The 12,539-nt window shown below is 43.9% G+C and overlaps 6 non-coding genes and 9 pseudogenes across 6 annotated transcripts; all 15 read left to right on the forward strand.

Moving 5' to 3' along the window:
• Nucleotides 1–436: 436 nt before the first annotated feature.
• LOC140017780 (5S ribosomal RNA) lies at nucleotides 437–555 on the forward strand. Its single transcript, XR_011824085.1, has one exon. It is a non-coding gene; the product is annotated as a 5S ribosomal RNA (ribosomal RNA).
• A 411-nt stretch (nucleotides 556–966) lies between these two features.
• LOC140019511 (5S ribosomal RNA) lies at nucleotides 967–1,084 on the forward strand (annotated as a pseudogene).
• A 925-nt stretch (nucleotides 1,085–2,009) lies between these two features.
• Nucleotides 2,010–2,127, forward strand: LOC140020404 (5S ribosomal RNA; annotated as a pseudogene).
• A 927-nt stretch (nucleotides 2,128–3,054) lies between these two features.
• LOC140019512 (5S ribosomal RNA) lies at nucleotides 3,055–3,172 on the forward strand (annotated as a pseudogene).
• Nucleotides 3,173–4,099: 927 nt separating this feature from the next.
• LOC140017690 (5S ribosomal RNA) lies at nucleotides 4,100–4,218 on the forward strand. The gene has a single exon (XR_011823996.1). It is a non-coding gene; the product is annotated as a 5S ribosomal RNA (ribosomal RNA).
• A 411-nt stretch (nucleotides 4,219–4,629) lies between these two features.
• On the forward strand, nucleotides 4,630–4,747 carry LOC140018628 (5S ribosomal RNA; annotated as a pseudogene).
• Nucleotides 4,748–5,674: 927 nt separating this feature from the next.
• Nucleotides 5,675–5,793, forward strand: LOC140017781 (5S ribosomal RNA). The gene has a single exon (XR_011824086.1). It is a non-coding gene; the product is annotated as a 5S ribosomal RNA (ribosomal RNA).
• Nucleotides 5,794–6,206: 413 nt separating this feature from the next.
• LOC140017508 (5S ribosomal RNA) lies at nucleotides 6,207–6,325 on the forward strand. Its single transcript, XR_011823817.1, has one exon. It is a non-coding gene; the product is annotated as a 5S ribosomal RNA (ribosomal RNA).
• Nucleotides 6,326–6,736: 411 nt separating this feature from the next.
• On the forward strand, nucleotides 6,737–6,854 carry LOC140018629 (5S ribosomal RNA; annotated as a pseudogene).
• A 927-nt stretch (nucleotides 6,855–7,781) lies between these two features.
• LOC140017782 (5S ribosomal RNA) lies at nucleotides 7,782–7,900 on the forward strand. Its single transcript, XR_011824087.1, has one exon. It is a non-coding gene; the product is annotated as a 5S ribosomal RNA (ribosomal RNA).
• A 411-nt stretch (nucleotides 7,901–8,311) lies between these two features.
• Nucleotides 8,312–8,429, forward strand: LOC140019513 (5S ribosomal RNA; annotated as a pseudogene).
• Nucleotides 8,430–9,354: 925 nt separating this feature from the next.
• LOC140020405 (5S ribosomal RNA) lies at nucleotides 9,355–9,472 on the forward strand (annotated as a pseudogene).
• A 927-nt stretch (nucleotides 9,473–10,399) lies between these two features.
• LOC140019514 (5S ribosomal RNA) lies at nucleotides 10,400–10,517 on the forward strand (annotated as a pseudogene).
• Nucleotides 10,518–11,444: 927 nt separating this feature from the next.
• LOC140017519 (5S ribosomal RNA) lies at nucleotides 11,445–11,563 on the forward strand. Its single transcript, XR_011823828.1, has one exon. It is a non-coding gene; the product is annotated as a 5S ribosomal RNA (ribosomal RNA).
• Nucleotides 11,564–11,974: 411 nt separating this feature from the next.
• LOC140019516 (5S ribosomal RNA) lies at nucleotides 11,975–12,092 on the forward strand (annotated as a pseudogene).
• The last annotated feature ends 447 nt before the right edge of the window (nucleotides 12,093–12,539 follow it).

Below are 12,539 nucleotides of genomic sequence, written 5' to 3' on the forward strand. Positions count from 1 at the left end.
GGGAAATCCTCGTGTTGCACCCCTCCCTTTTTTGTTTCGAAATCCAAATTTCCCCTTCGTTCTTTATGCTGTAGTAATTTAGCTCCGTCGGAACGATTGCTTTATATTTTGCTTCTCATCGAAGCATGAAGGCGGATCTGAAGGCGCGAGACAAGTCAGGAACGGTACGGCTGGATCGAAACCCGGATCGTCGGTCAAAGTTGTCGGCGCAAATGTATAAGTGCAAGCGTGAAGGATCAATTTCAGAATAATTGAGAGTTGCGCGACGAGGGAAAAAAAAATGGTGCAAATCAACAAGAAAAAAATGTAAAAGTAAATAAATAAAAGGATGAGGGGAAATTCTTGAATTGACGCTTAAAATGAATTCGGGTCCAGAAAAGCCACACTGCTTCACAGGACGGGGCAGTTTAAAAGAATAAAGCGAAAGGAACATGGTGGGTGCGATCATACCAGCACTAATGCACCGGATCCCATCAGAACTCCGAAGTTAAGCATGCTTGGGCGAGAGTAGTACTAGGATGGGTGACCCCCTGGGAAGTCCTCGTGTTGCACCCCTCCCTTTTTTGTTTCGAAATCCAAATTTCCCCTTCGTTCTTTATGCTGTAGTAATTTAGCTCCGTCGGAACGATTGCTTTATATTTTGCTTCTTATCGAAGCATGAAGGCGGATCTGAAGGCGCGAGACAAGTCAGGAACGGTACGGCTGGATCGAAGCCCGGATCGTCGGTCAAAGTTGTCGGCGCAAATGTATAAGCGCAAGCGTGAAGGATCAATTTCAGGATAATTGAGAGTTGTGCGACGAGGGAAAAAAAAGGTGCAAAGCAACAAGAAAAAAATATAAAAGTAAATAAATAAAAGGATGAGAAGAAATTCATGAATTGACGCTTAGAATGAATTCGGGTCCAGAAAAGCCAAACTGCTTCACAGGACGTGGCAGTTTAAAAGAATAAAGCGAAAGGAACATGGCGGGTGCGATCATACCAGCACTAATGCACCGGATCCCATCAGAACTTCGAAGTTAAGCGTGCTTGGGCGACAGTAGTACTAGGATGGGTGACCCTAGGCCGGTCAACGGGTCGGGTCTACACCCGGATCCGGATCGGATCCTTGAAATTTTTGCTGGTATGGGTAAGGATTTAATTCCGTTATCCGGATCCGGATCCGTTTTTTCAAACAAAAAAACGGGTCGGATACGGAATATAGTATTCCGACCCGTACTAGACCCGGATCCGGATATAAATGATTTAATAATTTATAAAAAATATATATTATCAATATAATTTGATTAGGATGATGTATTTGAGTAAAATCAATTTGATTTATTTTCTTATTTGGTTTTTTCTTTGCATTAGCTAGAAATTAGTTTACAAATATATCTTTTTCTCTTTTTTGTTAGAAATTATAAATTTTGGCAAATTTGTTCGGGTAGACCCGACCCGGATCCGAGACTCGCCGGGTCCGGATCCGGAACACCGAATAAAAGACCCGTCGGGTAAACGGGTCGGATCCGGGTCCGGGTCCGGAATAAAGAATTCCGGCCCGGACCCGGCCCGTTGACACCCCTAGGTGACCCCCTGGGAAATCCTCGTGTTGCACCCCTCCCTTTTTTGTTTCGAAATCCAAATTTTCCCTTCGTTCTTTATGCTGTAGTAATTTAGCTCCGTCGGAACGATTGCTTTATATTTTGCTTCTCATCGAAGCATGAAGGCGGATCTGAAGGCGCGAGACAAGTCAGGAACGGTACGGCTGAATCGAAGCCCGGATCGTCGGTCAATGTTGTCGGCGCAAATGCATAAGCGCAAGCGTGAAGGATCAATTTCAGGATAATTGAGAGTTGTGCGACGAGGGAAAAAAAAGGTGCAAAGCAACAAGAAAAAAATATAAAAGTAAATAAATAAAAGGATGAGAGGAAATTCATGAATTGACGCTTAGAATGAATTCGGGTCCAGAAAAGCCAAACTGCTTCACAGGACGTGGCAGTTTAAAAGAATAAAGCGAAAGGAACATGGCGGGTGTGATCATACCAGCACTAATGCACCGGATCCCATCAGAACTTCGAAGTTAAGCGTGCTTGGGCGACAGTAGTACTAGGATGGGTGACCCTAGGCCGGTCAACGGGTCGGGTCTACACCCGGATCCGGATCGGATCCCTGAAATTTTTGCGGGTATGGGTAGGGATTTAATTCCGTTATCCGGATCCGGATCCGTTTTTTCAAACAAAAAAACGGGTCGGATACGGAATATAGTATTCCGACCCGTATTAGACCCGGATCCGGATATAAATGATTTAATAATTTATAAAAAATATATATTATCAATATAATTTGATTAGGATGATGTATTTGAGTAAAATCAATTTGATTTATTTTCTTATTTGGTTTTTTCTTTGCATTAGCTAGAAATTTGTTTACAAATATATCTTTTTCTCTTTTTTGTTAGAAATTATAAATTTTGGCAAATTTGTTCGGGTAGACCCGACCCGGATCCGAGACTCGCCGGGTCCGGATCCGGAACACCGAATAAAAGACCCGTCGGGTAAACGGGTCGGCTCCGGGTCCGGGTCCGGAATAATGAATTCCGGCCCGGACCCGGCCCGTTGACACCCCTAGGTGACCCCCTGGGAAATCCTCGTGTTGCACCCCTCCCTTTTTTGTTTCGAAATCCAAATTTTCCCTTCGTTCTTTATGCTGTAGTAATTTAGCTCCGTCGGAACGATTGCTTTATATTTTGCTTCTCATCGAAGCATGAAGGCGGATCTGAAGGCGCGAGACAAGTCAGGAACGGTACGGCTGGATCGAAGCCCGGTTCGTCGGTCAAAGTTGTCGGCGCAAATGTATAAGCGCAAGCGTGAAGGATCAATTTCAGGATAATTGAGAGTTGCGCGACGAGGGAAAAAAAAATGGTGCAAATCAACAAGAAAAAAATGTAAAAGTAAATAAATAAAAGGATGAGGGGAAATTCTTGAATTGACGCTTAAAATGAATTCGGGTCCAGAAAAGCCACACTGCTTCACAGGACGGGGCAGTTTAAAAGAATAAAGCGAAAGGAACATGGCGGGTGCGATCATACCAGCACTAATGCACCGGATCCCATCAGAACTTCGAAGTTAAGCGTGCTTGGGCGACAGTAGTACTAGGATGGGTGACCCTAGGCCGGTCAACGGGTCGGGTCTAGACCCGGATCCGGATCGGATCGCTGAAATTTTTTCGGGTATGGGTAGGGATTTAATTCCGTTATCCGGATCCGGATCCGTTTTTTCAAACAAAAAAACGGGTCGGATACGGAATATAGTATTCCGACCCGTATTAGACCCGGATCCGGATATAAATGATTTAATAATTTATAAAAAATATATATTATCAATATAATTTGATTAGGATGATGTATTTGAGTAAAATCAATTTGATTTATTTTCTTATTTGGTTTTTTCTTTGCATTAGTTAGAAATTAGTTTACAAATATATTTTTTTCTCTTTTTTGTTAGAAATTATAAATTTTGGCAAATTTGTTCGGGTAGACCCGACCCGGATCCGAGACTCGCCGGGTCCGGATCCGGAACACAGAATAAAAGACCCGTCGGGTAAACGGGTCGGATCCGGGTCCGGGTCCGGAATAATGAATTCCGGCCCGGACCCGGCCCGTTGACACCCCTAGGTGACCCCCTGGGAAATCCTCGTGTTGCACCCCTCCCTTTTTTGTTTCGAAATCCAAATTTCCCCTTCGTTCTTTATGCTGTAGTAATTTAGCTCCGTCGGAACGATTGCTTTATATTTTGCTTCTCATCGAAGCATGAAGGCGGATCTGAAGGCGCGAGACAAGTCAGGAACGGTACGGCTGGATCGAAGCCCGGATCGTCGGTCAAAGTTGTCGGCGCAAATGTATAAGTGCAAGCGTGAAGGATCAATTTCAGGATAATTGAAAGTTGCGCGACGAGGGAAAAAAAAATGGTGCAAATCAACAAGAAAAAAATGTAAAAGTAAATAAATAAAAGGATGAGGGGAAATTCTTGAATTGACGCTTAAAATGAATTCGGGTCCAGAAAAGCCACACTGCTTCACAGGACGGGGCAGTTTAAAAGAATAAAGCGAAAGGAACATGGTGGGTGCGATCATACCAGCACTAATGCACCGGATCCCATCAGAACTCCGAAGTTAAGCGTGCTTGGGTGAGAGTAGTACTAGGATGGGTGACCCCCTGGGAAGTCCTCGTGTTGCACCCCTCCCTTTTTTGTTTCGAAATCCAAATTTCCCCTTCGTTCTTTATGCTGTAGTAATTTAGCTCCGTCGGAACGATTGCTTTATATTTTGCTTCTTATCGAAGCATGAAGGCGGATCTGAAGGCGCGAGACAAGTCAGGAACGGTACGGCTGGATCGAAGCCCGGATCGTCGGTCAAAGTTGTCGGCGCAAATGTATAAGCGCAAGCGTGAAGGATCAATTTCAGGATAATTGAGAGTTGTGCGACGAGGGAAAAAAAAGGTGCAAAGCAACAAGAAAAAAATATAAAAGTAAATAAATAAAAGGATGAGAGGAAATTCATGAATTGACGCTTAGAATGAATTCGGGTCCAGAAAAGCCAAACTGCTTCACAGGACGTGGCAGTTTAAAAGAATAAAGCGAAAGGAACATGGCGGGTGCGATCATACCAGCACTAATGCACCGGATCCCATCAGAACTCCGAAGTTAAGCGTGCTTGGGCGACAGTAGTACTAGGATGGGTGACCCTAGGCCTGTCAACGGGTCGGGTCTAGACCCGGATCCGGATCGGATCGCTGAAATTTTTTCGGGTATGGGTAGGGATTTAATTCCGTTATCCGGATCCGGATCCGTTTTTTCAAACAAAAAAACGGGTCGGATACGGAATATAGTATTCCGACCCGTATTAGACCCGGATCCGGATATAAATGATTTAATAATTTATAAAAAATATATATTATCAATATAATTTGATTAGGATGATGTATTTGAGTAAAATCAATTTGATTTATTTTCTTATTTGGTTTTTTCTTTGCATTAGTTAGAAATTAGTTTACAAATATATTTTTTTCTCTTTTTTGTTAGAAATTATAAATTTTGGCAAATTTGTTCGGGTAGACCCGACCCGGATCCGAGACTCGCCGGGTCCGGATCCGGAACACAGAATAAAAGACCCGTCGGGTAAACGGGTCGGATCCGGGTCCGGGTCCGGAATAATGAATTCCGGCCCGGACCCGGCCCGTTGACACCCCTAGGTGACCCCCTGGGAAATCCTCGTGTTGCACCCCTCCCTTTTTTGTTTCGAAATCCAAATTTCCCCTTCGTTCTTTATGCTGTAGTAATTTAGCTCCGTCGGAACGATTGCTTTATATTTTGCTTCTCATCGAAGCATGAAGGCGGATCTGAAGGCGCGAGACAAGTCAGGAACGGTACGGCTGGATCGAAACCCGGATCGTCGGTCAAAGTTGTCGGCGCAAATGTATAAGTGCAAGCGTGAAGGATCAATTTCAGAATAATTGAGAGTTGCGCGACGAGGGAAAAAAAAATGGTGCAAATCAACAAGAAAAAAATGTAAAAGTAAATAAATAAAAGGATGAGGGGAAATTCTTGAATTGACGCTTAAAATGAATTCGGGTCCAGAAAAGCCACACTGCTTCACAGGACGGGGCAGTTTAAAAGAATAAAGCGAAAGGAACATGGTGGGTGCGATCATACCAGCACTAATGCACCGGATCCCATCAGAACTCCGAAGTTAAGCATGCTTGGGCGAGAGTAGTACTAGGATGGGTGACCCCCTGGGAAGTCCTCGTGTTGCACCCCTCCCTTTTTTGTTTCGAAATCCAAATTTCCCCTTCGTTCTTTATGCTGTAGTAATTTAGCTCCGTCGGAACGATTGCTTTATATTTTGCTTCTCATCGAAGCATGAAGGCGGATCTGAAGGCGCGAGACAAGTCAGGAACGGTACGGCTGGATCGAAGCCCGGATCGTCGGTCAAAGTTGTCGGCGCAAATGTATAAGCGCAAGCGTGAAGGATCAATTTCAGGATAATTGAGAGTTGCGCGACGAGGGAAAAAAAAATGGTGCAAATCAACAAGAAAAAAATGTAAAAGTAAATAAATAAAAGGATGAGGGGAAATTCTTGAATTGACGCTTAAAATGAATTCGGGTCCAGAAAAGCCACACTGCTTCACAGGACGGGGCAGTTTAAAAGAATAAAGCGAAAGGAACATGGCGGGTGCGATCATACCAGCACTAATGCACCGGATCCCATCAGAACTCCGAAGTTAAGCGTGCTTGGGCGAGAGTAGTACTAGGATGGGTGACCCCCTGGGAAGTCCTCGTGTTGCACCCCTCCCTTTTTTGTTTCGAAATCCAAATTTCCCCTTCGTTCTTTATGCTGTAGTAATTTAGCTCCGTCGGAACGATTGCTTGATATTTTGCTTCTCATCGAAGCATGAAGGCGGATCTGAAGGCGCGAGACAAGTCAGGAACGGTACGGCTGGATCGAAGCCCGGATCGTCGGTCAAAGTTGTCGGCGCAAATGTATAAGCGGAAGCGTGAAGGATCAATTTCAGGATAATTGAGAGTTGTGCGACGAGGGAAAAAAAAGGTGCAAAGCAACAAGAAAAAAATATAAAAGTAAATAAATAAAAGGATGAGAGGAAATTCATGAATTGACGCTTAGAATGAATTCGGGTCCAGAAAAGCCAAACTGCTTCACAGGACGTGGCAGTTTAAAAGAATAAAGCGAAAGGAACATGGCGGGTGCGATCATACCAGCACTAATGCACCGGATCCCATCAGAACTCCGAAGTTAAGCGTGCTTGGGCGACAGTAGTACTAGGATGGGTGACCCTAGGCCTGTCAACGGGTCGGGTCTAGACCCGGATCCGGATCGGATCGCTGAAATTTTTTCGGGTATGGGTAGGGATTTAATTCCGTTATCCGGATCCGGATCCGTTTTTTCAAACAAAAAAACGGGTCGGATACGGAATATAGTATTCCGACCCGTATTAGACCCGGATCCGGATATAAATGATTTAATAATTTATAAAAAATATATATTATCAATATAATTTGATTAGGATGATGTATTTGAGTAAAATCAATTTGATTTATTTTCTTATTTGGTTTTTTCTTTGCATTAGTTAGAAATTAGTTTACAAATATATTTTTTTCTCTTTTTTGTTAGAAATTATAAATTTTGGCAAATTTGTTCGGGTAGACCCGACCCGGATCCGAGACTCGCCGGGTCCGGATCCGGAACACAGAATAAAAGACCCGTCGGGTAAACGGGTCGGATCCGGGTCCGGGTCCGGAATAATGAATTCCGGCCCGGACCCGGCCCGTTGACACCCCTAGGTGACCCCCTGGGAAATCCTCGTGTTGCACCCCTCCCTTTTTTGTTTCGAAATCCAAATTTCCCCTTCGTTCTTTATGCTGTAGTAATTTAGCTCCGTCGGAACGATTGCTTTATATTTTGCTTCTCATCGAAGCATGAAGGCGGATCTGAAGGCGCGAGACAAGTCAGGAACGGTACGGCTGGATCGAAACCCGGATCGTCGGTCAAAGTTGTCGGCGCAAATGTATAAGTGCAAGCGTGAAGGATCAATTTCAGAATAATTGAGAGTTGCGCGACGAGGGAAAAAAAAATGGTGCAAATCAACAAGAAAAAAATGTAAAAGTAAATAAATAAAAGGATGAGGGGAAATTCTTGAATTGACGCTTAAAATGAATTCGGGTCCAGAAAAGCCACACTGCTTCACAGGACGGGGCAGTTTAAAAAAATAAAGCGAAAGGAACATGGTGGGTGCGATCATACCAGCACTAATGCACCGGATCCCATCAGAACTCCGAAGTTAAGCATGCTTGGGCGAGAGTAGTACTAGGATGGGTGACCCCCTGGGAAGTCCTCGTGTTGCACCCCTCCCTTTTTTGTTTCGAAATCCAAATTTCCCCTTCGTTCTTTATGCTGTAGTAATTTAGCTCCGTCGGAACGATTGCTTTATATTTTGCTTCTTATCGAAGCATGAAGGCGGATCTGAAGGCGCGAGACAAGTCAGGAACGGTACGGCTGGATCGAAGCCCGGATCGTCGGTCAAAGTTGTCGGCGCAAATGTATAAGCGCAAGCGTGAAGGATCAATTTCAGGATAATTGAGAGTTGTGCGACGAGGGAAAAAAAAGGTGCAAAGCAACAAGAAAAAAATATAAAAGTAAATAAATAAAAGGATGAGAAGAAATTCATGAATTGACGCTTAGAATGAATTCGGGTCCAGAAAAGCCAAACTGCTTCACAGGACGTGGCAGTTTAAAAGAATAAAGCGAAAGGAACATGGCGGGTGCGATCATACCAGCACTAATGCACCGGATCCCATCAGAACTTCGAAGTTAAGCGTGCTTGGGCGACAGTAGTACTAGGATGGGTGACCCTAGGCCGGTCAACGGGTCGGGTCTACACCCGGATCCGGATCGGATCCTTGAAATTTTTGCTGGTATGGGTAGGGATTTAATTCCGTTATCCGGATCCGGATCCGTTTTTTCAAACAAAAAAACGGGTCGGATACGGAATATAGTATTCCGACCCGTACTAGACCCGGATCCGGATATAAATGATTTAATAATTTATAAAAAATATATATTATCAATATAATTTGATTAGGATGATGTATTTGAGTAAAATCAATTTGATTTATTTTCTTATTTGGTTTTTTCTTTGCATTAGCTAGAAATTAGTTTACAAATATATCTTTTTCTCTTTTTTGTTAGAAATTATAAATTTTGGCAAATTTGTTCGGGTAGACCCGACCCGGATCCGAGACTCGCCGGGTCCGGATCCGGAACACCGAATAAAAGACCCGTCGGGTAAACGGGTCGGATCCGGGTCCGGGTCCGGAATAAAGAATTCCGGCCCGGACCCGGCCCGTTGACACCCCTAGGTGACCCCCTGGGAAATCCTCGTGTTGCACCCCTCCCTTTTTTGTTTCGAAATCCAAATTTTCCCTTCGTTCTTTATGCTGTAGTAATTTAGCTCCGTCGGAACGATTGCTTTATATTTTGCTTCTCATCGAAGCATGAAGGCGGATCTGAAGGCGCGAGACAAGTCAGGAACGGTACGGCTGAATCGAAGCCCGGATCGTCGGTCAATGTTGTCGGCGCAAATGCATAAGCGCAAGCGTGAAGGATCAATTTCAGGATAATTGAGAGTTGTGCGACGAGGGAAAAAAAAGGTGCAAAGCAACAAGAAAAAAATATAAAAGTAAATAAATAAAAGGATGAGAGGAAATTCATGAATTGACGCTTAGAATGAATTCGGGTCCAGAAAAGCCAAACTGCTTCACAGGACGTGGCAGTTTAAAAGAATAAAGCGAAAGGAACATGGCGGGTGTGATCATACCAGCACTAATGCACCGGATCCCATCAGAACTTCGAAGTTAAGCGTGCTTGGGCGACAGTAGTACTAGGATGGGTGACCCTAGGCCGGTCAACGGGTCGGGTCTACACCCGGATCCGGATCGGATCCCTGAAATTTTTGCGGGTATGGGTAGGGATTTAATTCCGTTATCCGGATCCGGATCCGTTTTTTCAAACAAAAAAACGGGTCGGATACGGAATATAGTATTCCGCCCCGTATTAGACCCGGATCCGGATATAAATGATTTAATAATTTATAAAAAATATATATTATCAATATAATTTGATTAGGATGATGTATTTGAGTAAAATCAATTTGATTTATTTTCTTATTTGGTTTTTTCTTTGCATTAGCTAGAAATTTGTTTACAAATATATCTTTTTCTCTTTTTTGTTAGAAATTATAAATTTTGGCAAATTTGTTCGGGTAGACCCGACCCGGATCCGAGACTCGCCGGGTCCGGATCCGGAACACCGAATAAAAGACCCGTCGGGTAAACGGGTCGGCTCCGGGTCCGGGTCCGGAATAATGAATTCCGGCCCGGATCCGGCCCGTTGACACCCCTAGGTGACCCCCTGGGAAATCCTCGTGTTGCACCCCTCCCTTTTTTGTTTCGAAATCCAAATTTTCCCTTCGTTCTTTATGCTGTAGTAATTTAGCTCCGTCGGAACGATTGCTTTATATTTTGCTTCTCATCGAAGCATGAAGGCGGATCTGAAGGCGCGAGACAAGTCAGGAACGGTACGGCTGGATCGAAGCCCGGTTCGTCGGTCAAAGTTGTCGGCGCAAATGTATAAGCGCAAGCGTGAAGGATCAATTTCAGGATAATTGAGAGTTGCGCGACGAGGGAAAAAAAAATGGTGCAAATCAACAAGAAAAAAATGTAAAAGTAAATAAATAAAAGGATGAGGGGAAATTCTTGAATTGACGCTTAAAATGAATTCGGGTCCAGAAAAGCCACACTGCTTCACAGGACGGGGCAGTTTAAAAGAATAAAGCGAAAGGAACATGGCGGGTGCGATCATACCAGCACTAATGCACCGGATCCCATCAGAACTTCGAAGTTAAGCGTGCTTGGGCGACAGTAGTACTAGGATGGGTGACCCTAGGCCGGTCAACGGGTCGGGTCTAGACCCGGATCCGGATCGGATCGCTGAAATTTTTTCGGGTATGGGTAGGGATTTAATTCCGTTATCCGGATCCGGATCCGTTTTTTCAAACAAAAAAACGGGTCGGATACGGAATATAGTATTCCGACCCGTATTAGACCCGGATCCGGATATAAATGATTTAATAATTTATAAAAAATATATATTATCAATATAATTTGATTAGGATGATGTATTTGAGTAAAATCAATTTGATTTATTTTCTTATTTGGTTTTTTCTTTGCATTAGTTAGAAATTAGTTTACAAATATATTTTTTTCTCTTTTTTGTTAGAAATTATAAATTTTGGCAAATTTGTTCGGGTAGACCCGACCCGGATCCGAGACTCGCCGGGTCCGGATCCGGAACACAGAATAAAAGACCCGTCGGGTAAACGGGTCGGATCCGGGTCCGGGTCCGGAATAATGAATTCCGGCCCGGACCCGGCCCGTTGACACCCCTAGGTGACCCCCTGGGAAATCCTCGTGTTGCACCCCTCCCTTTTTTGTTTCGAAATCCAAATTTCCCCTTCGTTCTTTATGCTGTAGTAATTTAGCTCCGTCGGAACGATTGCTTTATATTTTGCTTCTCATCGAAGCATGAAGGCGGATCTGAAGGCGCGAGACAAGTCAGGAACGGTACGGCTGGATCGAAGCCCGGATCGTCGGTCAAAGTTGTCGGCGCAAATGTATAAGTGCAAGCGTGAAGGATCAATTTCAGGATAATTGAGAGTTGCGCGACGAGGGAAAAAAAAATGGTGCAAATCAACAAGAAAAAAATGTAAAAGTAAATAAATAAAAGGATGAGGGGAAATTCTTGAATTGACGCTTAAAATGAATTCGGGTCCAGAAAAGCCACACTGCTTCACAGGACGGGGCAGTTTAAAAGAATAAAGCGAAAGGAACATGGTGGGTGCGATCATACCAGCACTAATGCACCGGATCCCATCAGAACTCCGAAGTTAAGCGTGCTTGGGCGAGAGTAGTACTAGGATGGGTGACCCCCTGGGAAGTCCTCGTGTTGCACCCCTCCCTTTTTTGTTTCGAAATCCAAATTTCCCCTTCGTTCTTTATGCTGTAGTAATTTAGCTCCGTCGGAACGATTGCTTTATATTTTGCTTCTTATCGAAGCATGAAGGCGGATCTGAAGGCGCGAGACAAGTCAGGAACGGTACGGCTGGATCGAAGCCCGGATCGTCGGTCAAAGTTGTCGGCGCAAATGTATAAGCGCAAGCGTGAAGGATCAATTTCAGGATAATTGAGAGTTGTGCGACGAGGGAAAAAAAAGGTGCAAAGCAACAAGAAAAAAATATAAAAGTAAATAAATAAAAGGATGAGAGGAAATTCATGAATTGACGCTTAGAATGAATTCGGGTCCAGAAAAGCCAAACTGCTTCACAGGACGTGGCAGTTTAAAAGAATAAAGCGAAAGGAACATGGCGGGTGCGATCATACCAGCACTAATGCACCGGATCCCATCAGAACTTCGAAGTTAAGCGTGCTTGGGCGACAGTAGTACTAGGATGGGTGACCCTAGGCCGGTCAACGGGTCGGGTCTACACCCGGATCCGGATCGGATCCCTGAAATTTTTGCTGGTATGGGTAGGGATTTAATTCCGTTATCCGGATCCGGATCCGTTTTTTCAAACAAAAAAACGGGTCGGATACGGAATATAGTATTCCGACCCGTACTAGACCCGGATCCGGATATAAATGATTTAATAATTTATAAAAAATATATATTATCAATATAATTTGATTAGGATGATGTATTTGAGTAAAATCAATTTGATTTATTTTCTTATTTGGTTTTTTCTTTGCATTAGCTAGAAATTAGTTTACAAATATATCTTTTTCTCTTTTTTGTTAGAAATTATAAATTTTGGCAAATTTGTTCGGGTAGACCCGACCCGGATCCGAGACTCGCCGGGTCCGGATCCGGAACACAGAATAAAAGACCCGTCGGGTAAACGGGTCGGATCCGGGTCCGGGTCCGGAATAAAGAA

This window comes from Coffea arabica, chromosome 11c, assembly GCF_036785885.1.
Source record: "Coffea arabica cultivar ET-39 chromosome 11c, Coffea Arabica ET-39 HiFi, whole genome shotgun sequence".
In the NCBI taxonomy this organism is placed as follows: Eukaryota; Viridiplantae; Streptophyta; class Magnoliopsida; order Gentianales; family Rubiaceae; genus Coffea; species Coffea arabica.